The sequence below is a fragment of the Pseudorca crassidens genome, unplaced genomic scaffold (genome assembly GCF_039906515.1).
Source record: "Pseudorca crassidens isolate mPseCra1 unplaced genomic scaffold, mPseCra1.hap1 Scaffold_63, whole genome shotgun sequence".
NCBI lineage: Eukaryota > Metazoa > Chordata > Mammalia > Artiodactyla > Delphinidae > Pseudorca > Pseudorca crassidens.
In genome coordinates, this window is record NW_027136315.1 from 2391734 (window position 1) to 2419331 (window position 27598).

At 43.9% G+C, this 27598-nt stretch overlaps 1 long non-coding RNA gene across 1 annotated transcript in view; it reads right to left on the reverse strand.

The window, feature by feature from the left end:
• The window catches only part of LOC137218216 (uncharacterized), a 445417-nt gene extending 419067 nt beyond the window's left edge, over positions 1-26350 (reverse strand). Inside the window, exon 1 of the long non-coding RNA XR_010940535.1 lies at positions 26254-26350. This is a non-coding gene — a long non-coding RNA (uncharacterized lncRNA). The remainder of the gene's footprint in view (positions 1-26253) is intronic.
• Positions 26351-27598: the final 1248 nt, after the last annotated feature.

Below are 27598 nucleotides of genomic sequence, written 5' to 3' on the forward strand. Positions count from 1 at the left end.
TAAATGACAGCTATCGTCCAAAAATATACTGAAGTAAGGCTGCCAAGAGGACTTGAAAGCGGGGCAGAATTGCAGGAAACCGATTTCAGGAGGTAGACTGGAATTGCATTGAAAGCATAGGAAAAGAGACAGAACGTCCACAATGATGCACTTGGCCAAAAAGGGCGTATGCGTTTTTTCCTGAATATATTCAGGAAAAAACGCATACGCCCTTTTTGGCCAACCAAGCAAGCTTGCAAAGGAAATCTGCACTACAATGAAGTCTCACTTCCCCCTGGTCAAAAGGGCCATCTGAAAAAAGTGTAAAATCCAGAAAGGCAGGACAGGCCATGGAGAACTGGGAGCCTTGTTATGCTGATGGGCGGGATATAAATTGCCAACAGACACTCCGGACAAGTGTATGGCGTTTCCTGAAACATCTAAAAAACAAAGCAACAGAGCCTAGGGCACTTCCACTTATGGTCCTATAGCTTAGGGAAATTAAAATCAAAAAGCCACAGCCACCCCAAAGTTTGGGACGCCTCTGTTTACAAGAACCTCGTTTACCGTACAAGTTCAGTATCACAGAAAGTGAAAAATGGATAAAGAACTTGTGGTACTTATGTACAATGCAGTATCACTCAGCAATGAAATCTATGTCATCAGGCCCGTAGCAGCATAATGAGTGGATTCAGGTACGATGATTCTAACTGAAATAAGTCAAACAGAAAAAGAAACATCATAAGATATCAGTAATACACAGAATGTAAACTTGGCTACACAGGAAATGAATTCCAAAACAGAAGAGGATCTCAAATTTAGAAAACCAACTTATGCTTGCTTAAGGGGAAAGGTGAGTTGGGGTGCTGCATAAAACCAGAGATTGAAATGAGCACAGATAAAGTTCCTTAAGCCAAATATGGAATAGAAAAGAGCTACTCCTTGCTCAAAGAAATGGACTCAACACCCCATATTAAACGCCTAAGAATGTACCTGACTAGTAAGTATCTTAAAACCTATGGATTGCTATGTCTCCAAAAGAGAATCAAGCGTGTGTACAGGGGCATAAACGCAGCAGTGATAGGATTGGAGCGGTTCGCTGAGCAAATGAAGACCCTTTGAAGTCATATTGCATGGTACCCATTCCACGGGTCTCAACTCTCCAGGTTTAAGGTATTCTTCCTTCAGCTAAAACATGCATGTGGAACCCAGAGTATGATCAACCGTGTGAACGGGAGACGTTTTCAAATATGTCTCAGTTTTCCTCCCCTGGTACTCGGGTGCAACATTCCAGACACTTTACTAACACTCTCCCCACTTGGAGAGTCAGCGCCTTTAACCTCCTGTTTGGCCCAGTTTGCCATTTCTGCGGAAGATGAACAGGATTAGCGAGAACCAATGAGAGACTAGCTGGAGGTGTCTGGACGGGCAAATTTAACTCTCATTTCCCACCAGGAAGAGGAATTAACCAAAGGCTCAGCGTGCCGTGCCAGAACTAGATTAGGGCCTGAAGCCATCCTGCGGTGTTGAGGTCAGGTCACAAGAAAGTGAGTTGAAGAAAGGAGCTCAGGGGCACTGTAATTCACAAACCTGCAGAGTTATAAATGACAGCTATCGTCCAAAAATATACTGAAGTAAGGCTGCCAAGAGGACTTGAAAGCGGGGCAGAATTGCAGGAAACCGATTTCAGGAGGTAGACTGGAATTGCATTGAAAGCATAGGAAAAGAGGCAGAACGTCCACAATGATGCACTTGGCCAAAAAGGGCGTATGCGTTTTTTCCTGAATATATTCAGGAAAAAACGCATACGCCCTTTTTGGCCAACCAAGCAAACTTGCAAAGGAAATCTGCACTACAATGAAGTCTCACTTCCCCCCGGTCAAAAGGGCCATCTGAAAAAAGTGTAAAATCCAGAAAGGCAGGACAGGCCATGGAGAACTGGGAGCCTTGTTATGCTGATGGGCGGGATGTAAATTGCCAACAGACACTCGGGAGAAGTGTATGGTGTTTCCTGAAACATCTAAAAAACAAAGCAACAGAGCCTAGGGCACTTCCACTTATGGTCCTATAGCTTAGGGAAATTAAAATCAAAAAGACACAGCCACCCCAAAGTTTGGTACGGCTCTGTTTACAAGAACCTCGTTTACCGTACAAGTTCAATATCACAGAAAGTGAAAAATGGATAAAGAACTTGTGGTACTTACGTACAATGCAGTATCACTCAGCAATGAAATCTATGTCATCAGGCCCATAGCAGCATAATGAGTGGATTCAGGTACGATGATTCTAACAGAAATAAGTCACACAGAAAAAGAAACATCATAAGATATCACTAATACACGGAATGTAAACTTGGCTACACAGGAACTGAATTACAGAACAGAACAGGGTCTCAAATTTAGAAAACCAACTTATGCTTGCTTAAGGGTAAAGGTGAGTTGGGGTGCTGCATAAAACCAGAGATTGAAATGAGCACAGATAAAGTTCCTTAAGCCAAATATGGAATAGACAAGAGCTACTCCTTGCTCAACGAAATGGACTCAACACCCCATATTAAACGCCTAAGAATGTACCTGACTAGTAAGTATCTTAAAACCTATGGATTGCTATGTCTCCAAAAGAGAATCAAGCATGTGTACAGGGGCATAAACGCAGCAGTGATAGGATTGGAGAGGTTCGGTGAGCAAATGAAGACCCTTTGAAGTCATATTGCATGGTACCCATTCCACGGGTCTCAACTCTCCAGGTTTAAGGTATTCTTCCTTCAGCTAAAACATGCATGTGGAACCCAGAGTATGATCAACCGTGTGAACGGGAGACGTGTTCAAATATGTCTCAGTTTTCCTCCCCTGGTACTCGGGTGCAACATTCCAGACGCTTTACTAACACTCTCCCCACTTGGAGAGTCAGCGCCTTTAACCTCCTGTTTGGCCCAGTGTGCAATTTCTGCGGAAGATGAACAGGAATAGCGAGAACCAATGAGAGACTAGCTGGAGGTGTCTGGACGGGCAAATTTAACTCTCATTTCCCACCAGGAAGAGGAAATAACCAAAGGCTCAGCGTGCCGTGCCGGAACCAGATTAGGGCCTGAAGCCATCCTGCGGTGTTGCGGCCAGCTCACAAGAAAGCGAGTTGAAGAAAGGAGCTCAGGGGCACTGTAATGCACAAACCTGCAGAGTTATAAATGACAGCTATCGTCCAAAAATATACTGAAGTAAGGCTGCCAAGAGGACTTGAAAGCGGGGCAGAATTGCAGGAAACCGATTTCAGGAGGTAGACTGGAATTGCATTGAAAGCATAGAAAAAGAGGCAGAACGTCCACAATGATGCACTTGGCCAAAAAGGGCGTATGCGTTTTTTCCTGAATATATTCAGGAAAAAACGCATACGCCCTTTTTGGCCAACCAAGCAAGCTTGCAAAGGAAATCTGCACTACAATGAAGTCTCACTTCCCCCCGGTCAAAAGGGCCATCTGAAAAAAGTGTAAAATCCAGAAAGGCAGGACAGGCCATGGAGACCTGGGAGCCTTGTTATGCTGATGGGCGGGATGTAAATTGCCAACAGACACTCGGGAGAAGTGTATGGTGTTTCCTGAAACATCTAAAAAACAAAGCAACAGAGCCTAGGGCACTTCCACTTATGGTCCTATAGCTTAGGGAAATTAAAATCAAAAAGACACAGCCACCCCAAAGTATGGAACGGCTCTGTTTACAAGAACCTCGTTTACAGTACAAGTTCAACATCGCAGAAAGTGAAAAATGGATAAAGAATTTGTGGTATTTACTTACAAAGCAATATCACTCAGCAATGAAATCTATGTCATCAGGCCCTTAGCAGCACAATGAGTGGATTCAGGTATGATGATTCTAACTGAAATAAGTCACACAGAAAAAGAAACATCATAAGATATCAGTAATACACGGAATGTAAACTTGGCTACACAGGAACTGAATTACAGAACAGAACAGGGTCTCAAATTTAGAAAACCAACTTATGCTTGCTTAAGGGGAAAGGTGAGTTGGGGTGCTGCATAAAACCAGAGATTGAAATGAGCACAGATAAAGTTCCTTAAGCCAAATATGGAATAGACAAGAGCTACTCCTTGCTCAACGAAATGGACTCAACACCGCATATTAAACGCCTAAGAATGTACCTGACTAGTAAGTATCTTAAAACCTATGGATTGCTATGTCTCCGAAAGAGAATCAAGCATGTGCACAGGGGCATAAACGCAGCAGTGATAGGATTGGAGAGGTTCGGTGAGCAAATGAAGACCCTTTGAAGTCATATTGCATGGTACCCATTCCACGGGTCTCAACTCTCCAGGTTTAAGGTATTCTTCCTTCAGCTAAAACATGCATGTGGAACCAAGAGTATGATCAACCGTTTGAATGGGAGATGTGTTCAAATATGTCTCAGTTTTCCTCCCCTGGTACTCGGGTGCAACATTCCAGACGCTTTACTAACACTCTCCCGACTTGGAGAGTCCGTCCCTTTAACCTCCTGTTTGGCCCAGTTTGCAATTTCTGCGGAAGATGAACAGGAATAGCGAGAACCAATGAGAGACTAGCTGGAGGTGTCTGGACGGGCAAATTTAACTCTCATTTCCCACCAGGAAGAGGAATTAACCAAAGGCTCAGCGTGCCGTGCCGGAACCATATTAGGGCCTGAAGCCATCCTGCGGTGTTGCGGCCAGGTCACAAGAAAGCGAGTTGAAGAAAGGAGCTCAGGGGCACTGTAATTCACAAACCTGCAGAGTTATAAATGACAGGTATCGTCCAAAAATATACTGAAGTAAGGCTGCCAAGAGGACTTGAAAGCGGGGCAGAATTGCAGGAAACCGATTTCAGGAGGTAGACTGGAATTGCATTGAAAGCATAGGAAAGGAGGCAGAACGTCCACAAAGATGCACTTGGCCAAAAAGGGGGTATGCGTTTTTTCCTGAATATATTCAGGAAAAAACGCATACGCACTTTTTGGCCAACCAAGCAAACTTGCAAAGGAAATCTGCACTACAATGAAGTCTCACTTCCCCCCGGTCAAAAGGGCCATCTGAAAAAAGTGTAAAATCCAGAAAGGGAGAACAGGCCATGGAGAACTGGGAGCCTTGTTATGCTGATGGGCGGGATGTAAATTGCCAACAGACACTCGGGAGAAGTGTATGGTGTTTCCTGAAACATCTAAAAAACACAGCAACAGAGCCTAGGGCACTTCCACTTATGGTCCTATAGCTTAGGGAAATTAAAATCAAAAAGACACAGCCACCCCAAAGTTTGGGACGCCTTTGTTTACAAGAACCTCGTTTACCGTACAAGTTCAGTATCACAGAAAGTGAAAAATGGATAAAGAACTTGTGGTACTTACGTACAATGCAATATCACTCAGCAATGAAATCTATGTCATCAGGCCCGTAGCAGCACAATGAGTGGATTCAGGTATGATGATTCTAACTGAAATAAGTCACACAGAAAAAGAAACATCATAAGATATCAGTAATACACGGAATGTAAACTTGGCTACACAGGAACTGAATTACAGAACAGAACAGGGTCTCAAATTAGAAAACCAACTTATGCTTGCTTAAGGGGAAAGGTGAGTTGGGGTGCTGCATAAAACCAGAGATTGAAATGAGCACAGATAAAGTTCCTTAAGCCAAATATGGAATAGACAAGAGCTACTCCTTGCTCAACGAAATGGACTCAACACCGCATTTTAAACGCCTAAGAATGTACCTGACTAGTAAGTATCTTAAAACCTAGGGATTGCTATGTCTCCAAAAGAGAATCAAGCGTGTGTACAGGGGCATAAACGCAGCAGTGATAGGATTGGAGAGGTTCGGTGAGCAAATGAAGACCCTTTGAAGTCATATTGCATGGTACCCATTCCACGGGTCTCAACTCTCCAGGTTTAAGTTATGCTTCCTTCAGCTAAAACATGCATGTGGAACCCAGAGTATGATCAACCGTGTGAACGGGAGACGTGTTCAAATATGTCTCAGTTTTCCTCCCCTGGTACTCGGGTGCAACATTCCAGACGCTTTACTAACACTCTCCAAACTTGGAGAGTCAGCGCCTTTAACCTCCTGTTTGGCCCAGTTTGCAATTTCTGCGGAAGATGAACAGTAATAGCGAGAATCAATGAGAGACTAGCTGGAGGTGTATGGACGGGCAAATTTAACTCTCATTTCCCACCAGGAAGAGGAATTAACCAAAGGCTCAGCGTGCCGTGCCGGAACCAGATTAGGGCCTGAAGCCATGCTGCGGTGTTACGGCCAGGTCACAAGAATGCGAGTTGAAGAAAGGAGCTCAGGGGCACTGTAATTCACAAACCTGCAGAGTTATAAATGACAGCTATCGTCCAAAAATATACTGAAGTAAGGCTGCCAAGAGGACTTGAAAGCGGGGCAGAATTGCAGGAAACCGATTTCAGGAGGTAGACTGGAATTGCATTGAAAGCATAGGAAAAGAGGCAGAACGTCCACAATGATGCACTTGGCCAAAAAGGGCGTATGCGTTTTTTCCTGAATATATTCAGGAAAAAACGCATACGCCCTTTTTGGCCAACCAAGCAAGCTTGCAAAGGAAATCTGCACTACAATGAAGTCTCACTTCCCCCCGGTCAAAAGGGCCATCTGAAAAAAGTGTAAAATCCAGAAAGGCAGGACAGGCCATGGAGAACTGGGAGCCTTGTTATGCTGATGGGCGGGATGTAAATTGCCAACAGACACTCAGGAGAAGTGTATGGTGTTTCCTGAAACATCTAAGAAACAAAGCAACAGAGCCTAGGGCACTTCCACTTATGGTCCTATAGCTTAGGGAAATTAAAATAAAAAAGACACAGCCACCCCAAAGTTTGGGACGCCTCTGTTTACAAGAACCTCCTTTACCGTACAAGTTCAGTATCACAGAAAGTGAAAAATGGATAAAGAACTTGTGGTACTTATGTACAATGCAGTATCACTCAGCAATGAAATCTATGTCATCAGGCCCGTAGCAGCATAATGAGTGGATTCAGGTACGATGATTCTAACTGAAATAAGTCACACAGAAAAAGAAACATCATAAGATATCACTAATACACGGAATGTAAACTTGGCTACACAGGAACTGAATTCCAAAACAGAACAGGGTCTCAAATTTAGAAAACCAACTTATGCTTGCTTAAGGGGAAAGGTGAGTTGGGGTGCTGCATAAAACCAGAGATTGAAATGAGCACAGATAAAGTTCCTTAAGCCAAATATGGAATAGACAAGAGCTACTCCTTTCTCAACGAAATGGACTCAACACCCCATATTAAACGCCTAAGAATGTACCTGACTAGTAAGTATCTTAAAACCTATGGATTGCTATGTCTCCAAAAGAGAATCAAGCGTGTGTACAGGGGCATAAACGCAGCAGTGATAGGATTGGAGCGGTTCGGTGAGCAAATGAAGACCCTTTGAAGTCATATTGCATGGTACCCATTCCACGGGTCTCAACTCTCCAGGTTTAAGGTATTCTTCCTTCAGCTAAAACATGCATGTGGAACCCAGAGTATGATCAACCGTGTGAACGGGAGACGTGTTCAAATATGTCTCAGTTTTAATCCCCTGGTACTCGGGTGCAACATTCCAGACGCTTTAATAACACTCTCCCCACTTGGAGAGTCAGCGCCTTTAACCTCCTGTTTGGCCCAGTTTGCAATTTCTGCGGAAGATGAACAGGAATAGCGAGAACCAATGAGAGACTAGCTGGAGGTGTCTGGACGGGCAAATTTAACTCTTATTTCCCACCAGGAAGAGGAAATAACCAAAGGCTCAGCGTGCCGTGCCGGAACCAGATTAGGGCCTGAAGCCATGCTGTGGTGTTGCGGCCAGGTCACAAGAATGCGAGTTGAAGAAAGGAGCTCAGGGGCACTGTAATTCACAAACCTGCAGAGTTATAAATGACAGCTATCGTCCAAAAATATACTGAAGTAAGGCTGCCAAGAGGACTTGAAAGCGGGGCAGAATTGCAGGAAACCGATTTCAGGAGGTAGACTGGAATTGCATTGAAAGCATAGGAAAAGAGGCAGAACGTCCACAATGATGCACTTGGCCAAAAAGTGTGTATGCGTTTTATCCTGAATATATTCAGGAAAAAACGCATACACCCTTTTTGGCCAACCAAGCAAGCTTGCAAAGGAAATCTGCACTACAATGAAGTCTCACTTCCCCCCGGTCAAAAGGGCCATCTGAAAAAAGTGTAAAATCCAGAAAGGCAGGACAGACCATGGAGAACTGGGAGCCTTGTTATGCTGATGGGCGGGATGTAAATTGCCAACAGACACTCGGGAGATGTGTATGGTGTTTCCTGAAACATCTAAAAATCAAAGCAACAGAGCCTAGGGCACTTCCACTTATGGTCCTATAGCTTACGGAAATTAAAAACAAAAAGCCACAGCCACCCCAAAGTTTGGGACGCCTCTGTTTACAAGAACTTCGTTTACCGTACAAGTTCAATATCACAGAAAGAGAAAAATGAATAAAGAACTTGTGGTACTTACGTACAATGCAGTATCACTCAGCAATGAAATCTATGTCATCAGGCTCGTAGCAGCATAATGAGTGGATTCAGGTACGATGATTCTAACTGAAATAAGTCACACAGAAAAAGAAACATCATAAGATATCACTAATACACGGAATGTAAACTTGGCTACACAGGAACTGAATTGCAAAACAAAACAGGGTCTCAAATTTAGAAAACCAACTTATGCTTGCTTAAGGGGAAAGGTGAGTTGGGGTGCTGCATAAAACCAGAGATTGAAATGAGCACAGATAAAGTTCCTTAAGCCAAATATGGAATAGACAAGAGCTACTCCTTGCTCAATGAAATGGACTCAACACCACATATTAAATGCCTAAGAATGTACCTGACTAGTAAGTATCTTAAAACCTATGGATTGCTATGTCTCCAAAAGAGAATCAAGCGTGTGTACAGGGGCATAAACGCAGCAGTGATAGGATTGGAGAGGTTCGGTGAGCAAATGAAGACCCTTTGAAGTCATATTGCATGATACCCATTCCACGGGTCTCAACTCTCCAGGTTTAAGGTATTCTTCCTTCAGCTAAAACATGCATGTGGAACCCAGAGTATGATCAACCGTGTGAACGGGAGACGTGTTCAAATATGTCTCAGTTTTCCTCCCCTGGTACTCGGGTGCAACATTCCAGACGCTTTACTAACACTCTCCCCACTTGGAGAGTCAGCGCCTTTAACCTCCTGTTTGGCCCAGTTTGCAATTTCTGCGGAAGATGAACAGGAATAGGGAGAACCAATCAGAGACTAGCTGGAGGTGTCTGGACGGGCCAATTTAACTCTCATTTCCCACCAGGAAGAGGAAATAAGCAAAGGCTCAGCGTGCCGTGCCGGAACCAGATTAGGGCCTGAAGCCATCCTGCGGTGTTGCGACCAGGTCAAAATAAAGCGAGTTGAAGAAAGGAGCTCAGGGGCACTGTAATTCACAAACCTGCAGAGTTATAAATGACAGCTATCGTCCAAAAATATACTGAAGTAAGGCTGCCAAGAGGACTTGAAAGCGGGGCAGAATTGCAGGAAACCGATTTCAGGAGGTAGACTGGAATTGCATTGAAAGCATAGGAAAAGAGGCAGAACGTCCACAATGATGCACTTGGCCTAAAAGGGCGTATGCGTTTTTTCCTGAATATATTCAGGAAAAAACGCATACGCCCTTTTTGGCCAACCAAGCAAGCTTGCAAAGGAAATCTGCACTACAATGAAGTCTCACTTCCCCCCGGTCAAAAGGGCCATCTGAAAAAAGTGTAAAATCCAGAAAGGCAGGACAGGCCATGGAGAACTGGGAGCCTTGTTATACTGATGGGCGGGATGTAAATTGCCAACAGACACTCGGGAGAAGTGTATGGTGTTTCCTGAAACATCTAAAAAACAAAGCAACAGAGCCTAGGGCACTTCCACTTATGGTCCTATAGCTTACGGAAATTAAAATCAAAAAGACACAGCCACCCCAAAGTTTGGGACGCCTCTGTTTACAAGAACCTCCTTTACCGTACAAGTTCAACATCACAGAAAGTGAAAAATGGATAAAGAACTTGTGGTACTTACGTACAATGCAGTATCACTCAGCAATGAAATCTATGTCATCAGGCTCGTAGCAGCATAATGAGTGGATTCAGGTACGATGATTCTAACTGAAATAAGTCACACAGAAAAAGAAACATCATAAGATATCAGTAATACACGGAATGGAAACTTGGCTACACAGGAACTGAATTCCAAAACAGAACAGGGTCTCAAATTTAGAAAACCAACTTATGCTTGCTTAAGGGGAAAGGTGAGTTGGGGTGCTGCATAAAACCAGAGATTGAAATGAGCACAGATAAAGTTCCTTAAGCCAAATATGGAATAGACAAGAGCTACTCCTTTATCAAAGAAATGGACTCAACACCCCATATTAAACGCCTAAGAATGTACCTGACTAGTAAGTATCTCAAAACCTATGGATTGCTATGTCTCTGAAAGAGAATCAAGTATGTGTACAGGGGCATAAACGCAGCAGTGATAGGATTGGAGAGGTTCGGTGAGCAAATGAAGACCCTTTGAAGTCATATTGCATGGTACCCATTCCACGGGTTTCAACTACCCAGGTTTAAGGTATTCTTCCTTCAGCTAAAACATGCATGTGGAACCTAGAGTATGATCAACCGTGTGATCGGGAGACGTGTTCAAATATGTCTCAGTTTTCGTACCCTGGTACTCGGGTGCAACATTCCAGACGCTTTACTAACACTCTCCCGACTTGGAGAGTCAGTCCCTTTAACCTCCTGTTTGGCCCAGTTTGCAATTTCTGCGGAAGATGAACAGGAATAGAGAGAACCAATGAGAGACTAGCTGGAGGTGTCTGGACGGGCAAATTTAACTCTCATTTCCCACCAGGAAGAGGAATTAACCAAAGGCTCAGCGTGCCGTGCCGGAACGAGATTAGGGCCTGAAGCCATCCTGCGGTGTTGCGGCCAGCTCACAAGAAAGCGAGTTGAAGAAAGGAGCTCAGGGGCACTGTAATTCACAAACCTGCAGAGTTATAAATGACAGCTATCGTCCAAAAATATACTGAAGTAAGGCTGCCAAGAGGACTTGAAAGCGGGGCAGAATTGCAGGAAACCGATTTCAGGAGGTAGACTGGAATTGCATTGAAAGCATAGGAAAAGAGGCAGAACGTCCACAATGATGCACTTGGCCAAAAAGGGCGTATGCGTTTTTTCCTGAATATATTCAGGAAAAAACGCATACGCCCTTTTTGGCCAACCAAGCAAGCTTGCAAAGGAAATCTGCACTACAATGAAGTCTCACTTCCCCCCGGTCAAAAGGGCCATCTGAAAAAAGTGTAAAATCCAGAAAGGCAGGACAGGCCATGGAGAACTGGGAGCCTTGTTATGCTGATGGGCGGGATGTAAATTGCCAACAGACACTCGGGAGAAGTGTATGGTGTTTCCTGAAACATCTAAGAAACAAAGCAACAGAGCCTAGGGCACTTCCACTTATGGTCCTATAGCTTAGGGAAATTAAAATAAAAAAGACACAGCCACCCCAAAGTTTGGGACGCCTCTGTTTACAAGAACCTCGTTTACCGTACAAGTTCAGTATCACAGAAAGTGAAAAATGGATAAAGAACTTGTGGTACTTATGTACAATGCAGTATCACTCAGCAATGAAATCTATGTCATCAGGCCCGTAGCAGCATAATGAGTGGATTCAGGTACGATGATTCTAACTGAAATAAGTCACACAGAAAAAGAAACATCATAAGATATCACTAATACACGGAATGTAAACTTGGCTACACAGGAACTGAATTCCAAAACAGAACAGGGTCTCAAATTTAGAAAACCAACTTATGCTTGCTTAAGGGGAAAGGTGAGTTGGGGTGCTGCATAAAACCAGAGATTGAAATGAGCACAGATAAAGTTCCTTAAGCCAAATATGGAATAGAAAAGAGCTACTCCTTGCTCAACGAAATGGACTCAACACCCCATATTAAACGCCTAAGAATGTACCTGACTAGTAAGTATCTTAAAACCTATGGATTGCTATGTCTCCAAAAGAGAATCAAGCGTGTGTACAGGGGCATAAACGCAGCAGTGATAGGATTGGAGCGGTTCGGTGAGCAAATGAAGACCCTTTGAAGTCATATTGCATGGTACCCATTCCACGGGTCTCAACTCTCCAGGTTTAAGGTATTCTTCCTTCAGCTAAAACATGCATGTGGAACCCAGAGTATGATCAACCGTGTGAACGGGAGACGTGTTCAAATATGTCTCAGTTTTAATCCCCTGGTACTCGGGTGCAACATTCCAGATGCTTTAATAACACTCTCCCCACTTGGAGAGTCAGCGCCCTTAACCTCCTGTTTGGCCCAGTTTGCAATTTCTGCGGAAGATGAACAGGAATAGCGAGAACCAATGATAGACTAGCTGGAGGTGTCTGGACGGGCAAATTTAACTCTTATTTCCCACCAGGAAGAGGAAATAACCAAAGGCTCAGCGTGCCGTGCCGGAACCAGATTAGGGCCTGAAGCCATGCTGTGGTGTTGCGGCCAGGTCACAAGAATGCGAGTTGAAGAAAGGAGCTCAGGGGCACTGTAATTCACAAACCTGCAGAGTTATAAATGACAGCTATCGTCCAAAAATATACTGAAGTAAGGCTGCCAAGAGGACTTGAAAGCGGGGCAGAATTGCAGGAAACCGATTTCAGGAGGTAGACTGGAATTGCATTGAAAGCATAGGAAAAGAGGCAGAACGTCCACAATGATGCACTTGGCCAAAAAGTGCGTATGCGTTTTTTCCTGAATATATTCAGGAAAAAACGCATACGCCCTTTTTGGCCAACCAAGCAAGCTTGCAAAGGAAATCTGCACTACAATGAAGTCTCACTTCCCCCCGGTCAAAAGGGCCATCTGAAAAAAGTGTAAAATCCAGAAAGGCAGGACAGGCCATGGAGAACTGGGAGCCTTGTTATGCTGATGGGCGGGATGTAAATTGCCAACAGACACTCGGGAGATGTGTATGGTGTTTCCTGAAACATCTAAAAAACAAAGCAACAGAGCCTAGGGCACTTCCACTTATGGTCCTATAGCTTACGGAAATTAAAATCAAAAAGACACAGCCACCCCAAAGTTTGGGACGCCTCTGTTTACAAGAACCTCGTTTACCGTACATGTTCAATATCACAGAAAGTGAAAAATGGATAAAGAACTTGTGGTACTTACGTACAATGCAGTATCACTCAGCAATGAAATCTATTTCATCAGGCTCGTAGCAGCATAATGAGTGGATTCAGGTACGATGATTCTAACTGAAATAAGTCACACAGAAAAAGAAACATCATAAGATATCACTAATACACGGAATGTAAACTTGGCTACACAGGAACTGAATTGCAAAACAAAACAGGGTCTCAAATTTAGAAAACCAACTTATGCTTGCTTAAGGGGAAAGGTGAGTTGGGGTGCTGCATAAAACCAGAGATTGAAATGAGCACAGATAAAGTTCCTTAAGCCAAATATGGAATAGACAAGAGCTACTCCTTGCTCAACGAAATGGACTCAACAACCCATATTAAACGCCTAAGAATGTACCTGACTAGTAAGTATCTTAAAACCTATGGATTGCTATGTCTCCGAAAGAGAATCAAGCATGTGTACAGGGGCATAAACGCAGCAGTGATAGGATTGGAGAGGTTCGGTGAGCAAATGAAGACCCTTTGAACTCATATTGCATGGTACCCATTCCACGGGTTTCAACTCTCCAGGTTTAAGGTATCCTTCCTTCAGCTAAAACATGCATGTGGAACCTAGAGTATGATCAACCGTGTGATCGGGAGACGTGTTCAAATATGTCTCAGTTTTCGTACGCTGGTACTCGGGTGCAACATTCCAGACGCTTTACTAACACTCTCCCGACTTGGAGAGTCAGTCCCTTTAACCTCCTGTTTGGCCCAGTTTGCAATTTCTGCGGAAGATGAACAGGAATAGCGAGAACCAATGAGAGACTAGCTGGAGGTGTCTGGACGGGAAAATTTAACTCTCATTTCCCACCAGGAAGAGGAATTAACCAAAGGCTCAGCGTGCCGTGCCGCAATAAGATTAGGGCCGGAAGCCATCCTGCGGTGTTGCGGCCAGGTCACAAGAAAGCGAGTTGAAGAAAGGAGCTCAGGGGCACTGTAATTCACAAACCTGCAGAGTTATAAATGACAGCTATCGTCCAAAAATATACTGAAGTAAGGCTGCCAAGAGGACTTGAAAGCGGGGCAGAATTGCAGGAAACCGATTTCAGGAGGTAGACTGGAATTGCATTGAAAGCATAGGAAAAGAGGCAGAACGTCCACAATGATGCACTTGGCCAAAAAGGGCGTATGCGTTTTTTCCTGAATATATTCAGGGAAAAACGCATACGCACTTTTTGGCCAACCAAGCAAGCTTGCAAAGGAAATCTGCACTACAATGAAGTCTCACTTCCCCCCGGTCAAAAGGGCCATCTGAAAAAAGTGTAAAATCCAGAAAGGCAGGACAGGCCATGGAGAACTGGGAGCCTTGTTATGCTGATGGGCGGGATGTAAATTGCCAACAGACACTCGGGAGAAGTGTATGGTGTTTCCTGAAACATCTAAAAAACAAAGCAACAGAGCCTAGGGCACTTCCACTTATGGTCCTATAGCTTAGGGAAATCAAAATCAAAAAGACACAGCCACCCCAAAGTTTGGGATGGCTCTGTTTACAAGAACATCGTTTACAGTACAAGTTCAACATCGCAGAAAGTGAAAAATGGGTAAAGAAGTTGTGGTATTTACTTACAAAGCAATATCACTCAGCAATGAAATATATGTCATCAGGCCCTTAGCAGCACAATGAGTGGATTCAGGTATGATGATTCTAACTGAAATAAGTCACACAGAAAAAGAAACATCATAAGATATCAGTAATACACGGAATGTAAACTTGGCTACACAGGAACTGAATTACAGAACAGAACAGGGTCTCAAATTTAGAAAACCAACTTATGCTTGCTTAAGGGGAAAGGTGAGTTGGGGTGCTGCATAAAACCAGAGATTGAAATGAGCACAGATAAAGTTCCTTAAGCCAAATATGGAATAGACAAGAGCTACTCCTTGCTCAACGAAATGGACTCAACACCGCATATTAAACGCCTAAGAATGTACCTGACTAGTAAGTATCTTAAAACCTATGGATTGCTATGTCTCCAAAAGAGAATCAAGCGTGTGTACAGGGGCATAAACGCAGCAGTGATAGGATTGGAGAGGTTCGGTGAGCAAATGAAGATCCTTTGAAGTCATATTGCTTGGTACCCATTCCACGGGTTTCAACTACCCAGGTTTAAGGTATTCTTCCTTCAGCTAAAACATGCATGTGGAACCCAGAGTATGATCAACCATGTGAACGGGAGACGTGTTCAAATATGTCTCAGTTTTCCTCCCCTGGTACTCGGGTGCAACATTCCAGACGCTTTACTAACACTCTCCCCACTTGGAGAGTCAGCGCCTTTAACCTCCTGTTTGGCCCAGTTTGCAATTTCTGCGGAAGATGAACAGGAATAGGGAGAACCAATGAGAGACTAGCTGGAGGTGTCTGGACAGGCAAATTTAACTCTCATTTCCCACCAGGAAGAAGAAATAACCAAAGGCTCACTGTGCCGAGCCGGAACCAGATTAGGGCCTGAAGCCATCCTGCGGTGTTGCGGCCAGCTCAAAAGAAAGCGAGTTGAAGAAAGGAGCTCAGGGGCACTGTAATTCACAAACCTGCAGAGTTATAAATGACAGTTATCGTCCAAAAATATACTGAAGTAAGGCTGCCAAGAGGACTTGAAAGCGGGGCAGAATTGCAGGAAACCGATTTCAGGAGGTAGACTGGAATTGCATTGAAAGCATAGGAAAAGAGGCAGAACGTCCACAATGATGCACTTGGCCAAAAAGGGCGTATGCATTTTTTCCTGAATATATTCAGGAAAAAACGCATACGCCCTTTTTGGCCAACCAAGCAAGCTTGCAAAGGAAATCTGCACTACAATGAAGTCTCACTTCCCCCCGGTCAAAAGGGCCATCTGAAAAAAGTGTAAAATCCAGAAAGGCAGGACTGGCCATGGAGAACTGGGAGGCTTGTTATGCTGACGGGCGGGATGTAAATTGCCAACAGACACTCAGGAGAAGTGTATGGTGTTTCCTGAAACATCTAAAAAACAAAGCAACAGAGCCTAGGGCACTTCCACTTATGGTCCTATAGCTTAGGGAAATTAAAATCAAAAAGACACAGCCACCCCCAAGTTTGGAATGGCTCTGTTTACAAGAACCTCATTTACAGTACAAGTTCAACATCGCAGAAAGTGAAAAATGGATAAAGAAGTTGTGGTATTTACTTACAAAGCAATATCACTCAGCAATGAAATCTATGTCATCAGGCCCTTAGCAGCACAATGAGTGGATTCAGGTATGATGATTCTAACTGAAATAAGTCACACAGAAAAAGAAACATCATAAGATATCAGTAATACACGGAATGTAAACTTGGCTACACAGGAACTGAATTACAGAACAGAACAGGGTCTCAAATTTAGAAAACCAACTTATGTTTGCTTAAGAGAAAAGGTGAGTTGGGGTGCTGCATAAAACCACAGATTGAAATGAGCACAGATAAAGTTCCTTAAGCCAAATATGGAATAGACAAGAGCTACTCCTTGCTCAATGAAATGGACTCAACACCCCATATTAAACGCCTAAGAATGTACCTGACTAGTAAGTATCTTAAAACCTATGGATTGCTATGTCTCCGAAAGAGAATCAAGCATGTGTACAGGGGCATAAACGCAGCAGTGATAGGATTGGAGAGGTTCGGTGAGCTAATGAAGACCCTTTGAAGTCATATTGCATGGTACCCATTCCACGGGTTTCAACTACCCAGGTTTAAGGTATTCTTCCTGCAGCTAAAACATGCATGTGGAACCTAGAGTATGATCAACCATGTGATCGGGAGACGTGTTCAAATATGTCTCAGTTTTCGTACCCTGGTACTCGGGTGCAACATTCCAGACGCTTTACTAACACTCTCCCGACTTGGAGAGTCAGTCCCTTTAACCTCCTGTTTGGCCCAGTTTGCAATTTCTGCGGAAGATGAACAGGAATAGCGAGAACCAATGAGAGACTAGCTGGAGGTGTCTGGACGGGCAAATTTAACTCTCATTTCCCACCAGGAAGAGGAATTAACCAAAGGCTCAGCGTGCCGTGCCGGAACCAGATTAGGGCCTGAAGCCATCCTGCGGTGCTGTGGCCAGATCACAAGAAAGCGAGTTGAAGAAAGGAGCTCAGGGGCACTGTAATTCACAAACCTGCAGAGTTATAAATGACAGCTATCGTCCAAAAATATACTGAAGTAAGGCTGCCAAGAGGACTTGAAAGCGGGGCAGAATTGCAGGAAACCCATTTCAGGAGGTAGACTGGAATTGCGATGAAAGAATAGGAAAAGAGGCAGAACGTCCTCAATGATGCACTTGGCCAAAAAGGGCGTATGCGTTTTTTCCTGAATATATTCAGGAAAAAACGCATACGCCCTTTTTGGTCAACCAAGCAAACTTGCAAAGGAAATCTGCACTACAATGAAGTCTCACTTCCCCCCGGTCAAAAGGGCCATCTGAAAAAAGTGTAAAATCCAGAAAGGCAGGACAGGCCATGGAGAACTGGGAGCCTTGTTATGCTGATGGGCGGGATGTAAATTGCCAACAGACACTCGGGAGAAGTGTATGGTGTTTCCTGAAACATCTAAAAAACAAAGCAACAGAGCCTAGGGCACTTCCACTTATGGTCCTATAGCTTAGGGAAATTAAAATCAAAAAGACACAGCCACCCCAAAGTTTGGGACGCCTCTGTTTACAAGAACCTCGTTTACCGTACAAGTTCAGTATCACAGAAAGTGAAAAATGGATAAAGAACTTGTGGTACTTACGTACAATGCAGTATCACTCAGCAATGAAATCTATGTCATCAGGCCCATAGCAGCATAATGAGTGGATTCAGGTACGATGATTCTAACTGAAATAAGTCACACAGAAAAAGAAACATCATAAGATATCAGTAATACACGGAATGTAAACTTGGCTACACAGGAACTGAATTACAGAACAGAACAGGGTCTCAAATTTAGAAAACCAACTTATGCTTGCTTAAGGGGAAAGGTGAGTTGGGGTGCTGCATAAAACCAGAGATTGAAATGAGCACAGATAAAGTTCCTTAAGCCAAATATGGAATAGACAAGAGCTACTCCTTGCTCAATGAAATGGACTCAACACCCCATATTAAACGCCTAAGAATGTACCTGACTAGTAAGTATCTTAAAACCTATGGATTGCTATGTCTCCGAAAGAGAATCAAGCATGTGTACAGGGGCATAAACGCAGCAGTGATAGGATTGGAGAGGTTCGGTGAGCTAATGAAGACCCTTTGAAGTCATATTGCATGGTACCCATTCCACGGGTTTCAACTACCCAGGTTTAAGGTATTCTTCCTGCAGCTAAAACATGCATGTGGAACCTAGAGTATGATCAACCATGTGATCGGGAGACGTGTTCAAATATGTCTCAGTTTTCGTACCCTGGTACTCGGGTGCAACATTCCAGACGCTTTACTAACACTCTCCCGACTTGGAGAGTCAGTCCCTTTAACCTCCTGTTTGGCCCAGTTTGCAATTTCTGCGGAAGATGAACAGGAATAGCGAGAACCAATGAGAGACTAGCTGGAGGTGTCTGGACGGGCAAATTTAACTCTCATTTCCCACCAGGAAGAGGAATTAACCAAAGGCTCAGCGTGCCGTGCCGGAACCAGATTAGGGCCTGAAGCCATCCTGCGGTGCTGTGGCCAGATCACAAGAAAGCGAGTTGAAGAAAGGAGCTCAGGGGCACTGTAATTCACAAACCTGCAGAGTTATAAATGACAGCTATCGTCCAAAAATATACTGAAGTAAGGCTGCCAAGAGGACTTGAAAGCGGGGCAGAATTGCAGGAAACCCATTTCAGGAGGTAGACTGGAATTGCGATGAAAGAATAGGAAAAGAGGCAGAACGTCCACAATGATGCACTTGGCCAAAAAGGGCGTATGCGTTTTTTCCTGAATATATTCAGGAAAAAACGCATACGCCCTTTTTGGACAACCAAGCAAACTTGCAAAGGAAATCTGCACTACAATGAAGTCTCACTTCCCCCCGGTCAAAAGGGCCATCTGAAAAAAGTGTAAAATCCAGAAAGGCAGGACAGGCCATGGAGAACTGGGAGCCTTGTTATGCTGATGGGCGGGATGTAAATTGCCAACAGACACTCGGGAGAAGTGTATGGTGTTTCCTGAAACATCTAAAAAACAAAGCAACAGAGCCTAGGGCACTTCCACTTATGGTCCTATAGCTTAGGGAAATTAAAATCAAAAAGACACAGCCACCCCAAAGTTTGGGATGCCTCTGTTTACAAGAACCTCGTTTACCGTACAAGTTCAACATCGCAGAAAGTGAAAAATGGATAAAGAAGTTGTGGTATTTACTTACAAAGCAATATCACTCAGCAATGAAATCTATGTCATCAGGCCCTTAGCAGCACAATGAGTGGATTCAGGTATGATGATTCTAACTGAAATAAGTCACACAGAAAAAGAAACATCATAAGATATCAGTAATACACGGAATGTAAACTTGGCTACACAGGAACTGAATTACAGAACAGAACAGGGTCTCAAATTTGGAAAACCAACTTATGCTTGTTTAAGGGGAAAGGTGATTTGGGGTGCTGCATGAATCCAGAGATTGAAATCAGCACAGATAAAGTTCCTTAAGCCAAATATGGAATAGACAAGAGCTACTCCTTGCTCAACGAAATGGACTCAACACCCCATATTAAACGCCTAAGAATGTACCTGACTAGTAAGTATCTTAAAACCTATGGATTGCTATGTCTCCGAAAGAGAATCAAGCATGTGTACAGGGGCATAAACGCAGCACTGATAGGATTGGAGAGGTTCGGTGAGCAAATGAAGACCCTTTGAAGTCATATTGCATGGTACCCATTCCACGGGTTTCAACTACCCAGGTTTAAGGTATTCTTCCTTCAGCTAAAACATGCATGTGGAACCTAGAGTATGATCAACCATGTGATCGGGAGACGTGTTCAAATATGTCTCAGTTTTCGTACCCTGGTACTCGGGTGCAACATTCCAGACGCTTTACTAACACCCTCCCGACTTGGAGAGTCAGTCCCTTTAACCTCCTGTTTGGCCCAGTTTGCAATTTCTGCGGAAGATGAACAGGAATAGCGAGAACCAATGAGAGACTAGCTGGATGTGTCTGGACGGGCAAATTTAACTCTCATTTCCCACCAGGAAGAGGAATTAACCAAAGGCTCAGCGTGCCGTGCCGGAACCAGATTAGGGCCTGAAGCCATCCTGCTGTGTTGCGGCCAGCTCAAAAGAAAGCGAGTTGAAGAAAGGAGCTCAGGGGCACTGTAATTCACAAACCTGCAGAGTTATAAATGACAGCTATCGTCCAAAAATATACTGAAGTAAGGCTGCCAAGAGGACTTGAAAGCGGGGCAGAATTGCAGGAAACCGATTTCAGGAGGTAGACTGGAATTGCATTGAAAGCATAGGAAAAGAGGCAGAACGTCCACAATGATGCACTTGGCCAAAAAGGGCGTATGCGTTTTTTCCTGAATATATTCAGGAAAAAACGCATACGCCCTTTTTGGCCAACCAAGCAAGCTTGCAAAGGAAATCTGCACTACAATGAAGTCTCACTTCCCCCTGGTCAAAAGGGCCATCTGAAAAAAGTGTAAAATCCAGAAAGGCAGGACAGGCCATGGAGAACTGGGAGCCTTGTTATGCTGATGGGCGGGATGTAAATTGCCAACAGACACTTGGGAGAAGTGTATGGTGTTTCCTGAAACATCTAAAAAACAAAGCAACAGAGCCTAGGGCACTTCCACTTATGGTCCTATAGCTTAGGGAAATTAAAATCAAAAAGACACAGCCACCCCAAAGTTTGGGACGCCTCTGTTTACAAGAACCTCGTTTACCGTACAAGTTCAACATCGCAGAAAGTGAAAAATGGATAAAGAAGTTGTGGTATTTACTTACAAAGCAATATCACTCAGCAATGAAATCTATGTCATCAGGCCCTTAGCAGCACAATGAGTGGATTCAGGTATGATGATTCTAACTGAAATAAGTCACACAGAAAAAGAAACATCATAAGATATCAGTAATACACGGAATGTAAACTTGGCTACACAGGAACTGAATTACAGAACAGAACAGGGTCTCAAATTTAGAAAACCAACTTATGCTTGCTTAAGGGGAAAGGTGAGTTGGGGTGCTGCATAAAACCAGAGATTGAAATGAGCACAGATAAAGTTCCTTAAGCCAAATATGGAATAGACAAGAGCTACTCCTTGCTCAACGAAATGGACTCAACACCGCATATTAAATGCCTAAGAATGTACCTGACTAGTAAGTATCTTAAAACCTATGGATTGCTATGTCTCCGAAAGAGAATCAAGCATGTGTACAGGGGCATAAACGCAGCAGTGATAGGATTGGAGAGGTTCGGTGAGCAAATGAAGACCCTTTGAAGTCATATTGCATGGTACCCATTCCACGGGTTTCAACTACCCAGGTTTAAGGTATTCTTCCTTCAGCTAAAACATGCATGTGGAACCTAGAGTATGATCAACCATGTGATCGGGAGACGTGTTCAAATATGTCTCAGTTTTCGTACCCTGGTACTCGGGTGCAACATTCCAGACGCTTTACTAACACCCTCCCGACTTGGAGAGTCAGTCCCTTTAACCTCCTGTTTGGCCCAGTTTGCAATTTCTGCGGAAGATGAACAGGAATAGCGAGAACCAATGAGAGACTAGCTGGAGGTGTCTGGACGGGCAAATTTAACTCTCATTTCCCACCAGGAAGAGGAATTAACCAAAGGCTCAGCGTGCCGTGCCGGAACCAGATTAGGGCCTGAAGCCATCCTGCGGTGTTGCGGCCAGCTCACAAGAAAGCGAGTTGAAGAAAGGAGCTCAGGGGCACTGTAATGCACAAACCTGCAGAGTTATAAATGACAGCTATCGTCCAAAAATATACTGAAGTAAGGCTGCCAAGAGGACTTGAAAGCGGGGCAGAATTGCAGGAAACCGATTTCAGGAGGTAGACTGGAATTGCATTGAAAGCATAGGAAAAGAGGCAGAACGTCCACAATGATGCACTTGGCCAAAAAGGGCGTATGCGTTTTTTCCTGAATATATTCAGGAAAAAACGCATACACACTTTTTGGCCAACCAAGCAAGCTTGCAAAGGAAATCTGCACTACAATGAAGTCTCACTTCCCCCCGGTCAAAAGGGCCATCTGAAAAAAGTGTAAAATCCAGAAAGGCAGGACAGGCCATGGAGAACTGGGAGCCTTGTTATGCTGATGGGCGGGATGTAAATTGCCAACAGACACTCGGGAGAAGTGTATGGTGTTTCCTGAAACATCTAAAAAACAAAGCAACAGAGCCTAGGGCACTTCCACTTATGGTCCTATAGCTTAGGGAAATTAAAATCAAAAAGACACAGCCACCCCAAAGTTTGGGACGCCTCTGTTTACAAGAACCTCGTTTACAGTACAAGTTCAACATCGCAGAATGTGAAAAATGGAAAAAGAACTTGTGGTACTTACGTACAATGCAGTATCACTCAGCAATGAAATCTATGTCATCAGGCCCGTAGCAGCATAATGAGTGGATTCAGGTACAATGATTCTAACGGAAATAAGTCACACAGAAAAAGAAACATCATAAGATATCAGTAATACACGGAATGTAAACTTGGCTACACAGGAACTGAATTCCAAAACAGAAGAGGGTCTCAAATTTAGAAAACCAACTTATGCTTGCTTAAGGGGAAAGGTGAGTTGGGGTGCTGCATAAAACCAGAGATTGAAATGAGCACAGATAAAGTTCCTTAAGCCAAATATGGAATAGACAAGAGCTACTCCTTGCTCAACGAAATGGACTCAACACCCCATATTAAACGCCTAAGAATGTACCTGACTAGTAAGTATCTTAAAACCTATGGATTGCTATGTCTCCAAAAGAGAATCAAGCATGTGTACAGGGGCATAAACGCAGCAGTGATAGGATTGGAGAGGTTCGGTGAGCAAATGAAGATCCTTTGAAGTCATATTGCTTGGTACCCATTCCACGGGTCTCAACTCTCCAGGTTTAAGGTATTCTTCCTTCAGCTAAAACATGCATGTGGAACCCAGAGTATGATCAACCGTGTGAACGGGAGACGTGTTCAAATATGTCTCAGTTTTCCTCCCCTGGTACTCGGGTGCAACATTCCACGCGCTTTACTAACACTCTCCCCACTTGGAGAGTCAGCGCCTTTAACCTCCTGTTTGGCCCAGTTTGCAATTTCTGCGGAAGATGAACAGAAATAGCGAGAACCAATGAGAGACTAGCTGGAGGTGTCTGGACGGGCAAATTTAACTCTCATTTCCCACCAGGAAGAGGAATTAACCAAAGGCTCAGCGTGCCGTGCCGGAACCAGATTAGGGCCTGAAGCCATCCTGCGGTGTTGCGGCCAGCTCAAAAGAAAGCGAGTTGAAGAAAGGAGCTCAGGGGCACTGTAATTCACAAACCTGCAGAGTTATAAATGACAGCTATCGTCAAAAGAAATATACTGAAGTAAGGATGCCAAGAGGACTTGAAAGCGGGGCAGAATTGCAGGAAACTGATTTCAGGAGGTAGACTGGAATTGCATTGAAAGCATAGGAAAAGAGGCAGAACGTCCACAATGATGCACTTGGCCAAAAAGGGCGTATGCGTTTTTTCCTGAATATATTCAGGAAAAAACGCATACGCCCTTTTTGGCCAACCAAGCAAGCTTGCAAAGGAAATCTGCACTACAATGAAGTCTCACTTCCCCCCGGTCAAAAGGGCCATCTGAAAAAAGTGTAAAATCCAGAAAGGCAGGACAGGCCATGGAGAACTGGGAGCCTTGTTATGCTGATGGGCGGGATGTAAATTGCCAACAGACACTCGGGAGAAGTGTATGGTGTTTCCTGAAACATCTAAAAAACAAAGCAACAGAGCCTAGGGCACTTCCACTTATGGTCCTATAGCTTAGGGAAATTAAAATCAAAAAGACACAGCCACCCCAAAGTTTGGGACGCCTCTGTTTACAAGAACCTCGTTTACCGTACAAGTGCAGTATCACAGAAAGTGAAAAATGGATAAAGAACTTGTGGTACTTATGTACAATGCAGTATCACTCAGCAATGAAATCTATGTCATCAGGCCCGTAGCAGCATAATGAGTGGATTCAGGTACGATGATTCTAACTGAAATAAGTCACACAGAAAAAGAAACATCATAAGATATCAGTAATACACAGAAGGTAAACTTGGCTACACAGGAAATGAATTCCAAAACAGAAGAGGGTCTCAAATTTAGAAAACCAACTTATGCTTGCTTAAGGGGAAAGGTGAGTTGGGGTGCTGCATAAAACCAGAGATTGAAATGAGCACAGATAAAGTTCCTTAAGCCAAATATGGAATAGAAAACAGCTACTCCTTGCTCAACGAAATGGACTCAACACCCCATATTAAACGCCTAAGAATGTACCTGACTAGTAAGTATCTTAAAACCTATGGATTGCTATGTCTCCAAAAGAGAATCAAGCGTGTGTACAGGGGCATAAACGCAGCAGTGATAGGATTGGAGAGGTTCGGTGAGCAAATGAAGACCCTTTGAAGTCATATTGCATGGTACCCATTCCACGGGTCTCAACTCTCCAGGTTTAAGGTATTCTTCCTTCAGCAAAAACATGCATGTGGAACCCAGAGTATGATCAACCGTGTGAACGGGAGACGTGTTCAAATATGTCTCAGTTTTCCTCCCGTGGTACTCGGGTGCAACATTCCAGGCGCTTTACTAACACTCTCCCCACTTGGAGAGTCAGCGCCTTTAACCTCCTGTTTGGCCCAGTTTGCAATTTCTCCGGAAGATGAACAGGAATAGGGAGAACCAATGAGAGACTAGCTGGATGTGTCTGGACGGGCAAATTTAACTCTCATTTCCCACCAGGAAGAGGAAATAACCAAAGGCTCAGCGTGCCGTGCCGGAACCAGATTAGGGCCTGAAGCCATCCTGCGGTGTTGCGGCCAGCTCACAAGAAAGCGAGTTGAAGAAAGGAGCTCAGGGGCACTGTAATTCACAAACCTGCAGAGTTATAAATGACAGCTATCGTCCAAAAATATACTGAAGTAAGGCTGCCAAGAGGACTTGAAAGAGGGGCAGAATTGCAGGAAACCGATTTCAGGAGGTAGACTGGAATTGCATTGAAAGCATAGGAAAAGAGGCAGAACGTCCACAATGATGCACTTGGCCAAAAAGGGCGTATGCGTTTTTTCCTGAATATATTCAGGAAAAAACGCATACGCCCTTTTTGGCCAACCAAGCAAGCTTGCAAAGGAAATCTGCACTACAATGAAGTCTCACTTCCCCCCGGTCAAAAGGGCCATCTGAAAAAAGTGTAAAATCCAGAAAGGCAGGACAGGCCATGGAGAACTGGGAGCCTTGTTATGCTGATGGGCGGGATGTAAATTGCCAACAGACACTCGGGAGAAGTGTATGGTGTTTCCTGAAACATCTAAAAAACAAAGCAACAGAGCCTAGGGCACTTCCACTTATGGTCCTATAGCTTAGGGAAATTAAAATCAAAAAGACACAGCCACCCCAAAGTTTGGGACGCCTCTGTTTACAAGAACCTCGTTTACAGTACAAGTTCCACATCGCAGAAAGTGAAAAATGGATAAAGAAGTTGTGGTATTTACTTACAAAGCAATATCACTCAGCAATGAAATCTATGTCATCAGGCCCTTAGCAGCACAATGAGTGGATTCAGGTATGATGATTCTAACTGAAATAAGTCACACAGAAAAAGAAACATCATAAGATATCAGTAATACACGGAATGTAAACTTGGCTACACAGGAACTGAATTACAGAACAGAACAGGGTCTCAAATTTAGAAAACCAACTTATGCTTGCTTAAGGGGAAAGGTGAGTTGGGGTGCTGCATAAAACCAGAGATTGAAATGAGCACAGATAAAGTTCCTTAAGCCAAATATGGAATAGACAAGAGCTACTCCTTGCTCAACGAAATGGACTCAACACCCCATATTAAACGCCTAAGAATGTACCTGACTAGTAAGTATCTTAAAACCTATGGATTGCTATGTCTCCGAAAGAGAATCAAGCGTGTGTACAGGGGCATAAACGCAGCAGTGATAGGATTGGAGAGGTTCGGTGAGCAAATGAAGACCCTTTGAAGTCATATTGCATGGTATCCATTCCACGGGTCTCAACTCTCCAGGTTTAAGGTATTCTTCCTTCAGCTAAAACATGCATGTGGAACCCAGAGTATGATCAACCGTGTGAACGTGAGACGTGTTCAAATATGTCTCAGTTTTCCTCCCCTGGTACTCGGGTGCAACATTCCAGACGCTTTACTAACACTCTCCCCACTTGGAGAGTCAGCGCCTTTAACCTCCTGTTTGGCCCAGTTTGCAATTTCTGCGCAAGATGAACAGGAATAGGGAGAACCAATGAGAGACTAGCTGGAGGTGTCTGGACGGGCAAATTTAACTCTCATTTCCCACCAGGAAGAGGAAATAACCAAAGGCTCAGCGTGCCGTGTCGGAATCAGATTAGGGCCTGAAGCCATCCTGCGGTGTTGCGGCCAGCTCACAAGAAAGCGAGTTGAAGAAAGGAGCTCAGGGGCACTGTAATTCACAAACCTGCAGAGTTATAAATGACAGCTATCGTCCAAAAATATACTGAAGTAAGGCTGCCAAGAGGACTTGAAAGCGGGGCAGAATTGCAGGAAACTGATTTCAGGAGGTAGAGTGGAATTGCATTGAAAGCATAGGAAAAGAGGCAGAACGTCCACAATGATGCACTTGGCCAAAAAGGGCGTATGCGTTTTTTCCTGAATATATTCAGGAAAAAACGCATACGCCCTTTTTGGCCAACCAAGCAAGCTTGCAAAGGAAATCTGCACTACAATGAAGTCTCACTTCCCCCTGGTCAAAAGGGCCATCTGAAAAAAGTGTAAAATCCAGAAAGGCAGGACAGGCCATGGAGAACTGGGAGCCTTGTTATGCTGATGGGCGGGATATAAATTGCCAACAGACACTCGGGACAAGTGTATGGTGTTTCCTGAAACATCTAAAAAACAAAGCAACAGAGCCTAGGGCACTTCCACTTATGGTCCTATAGCTTAGGGAAATTAAAATCAAGAAGACACAGCCACCCCAAAATTTGGAACGGCTCTGTTTACAAGAACCTCGTTTACAGTACAAGTTCCACATTGCAGAAAGTGAAAAATGGATAAAGAAGTTGTGGTATTTACTTACAAAGCAATATCACTCAGCAATGAAATCTATGTCATCAGGCCCTTAGCAGCACAATGAGTGGATTCAGGTATGATGATTCTAACTGAAATAAGTCACACAGAAAAAGAAACATCATAAGATATCACTAATA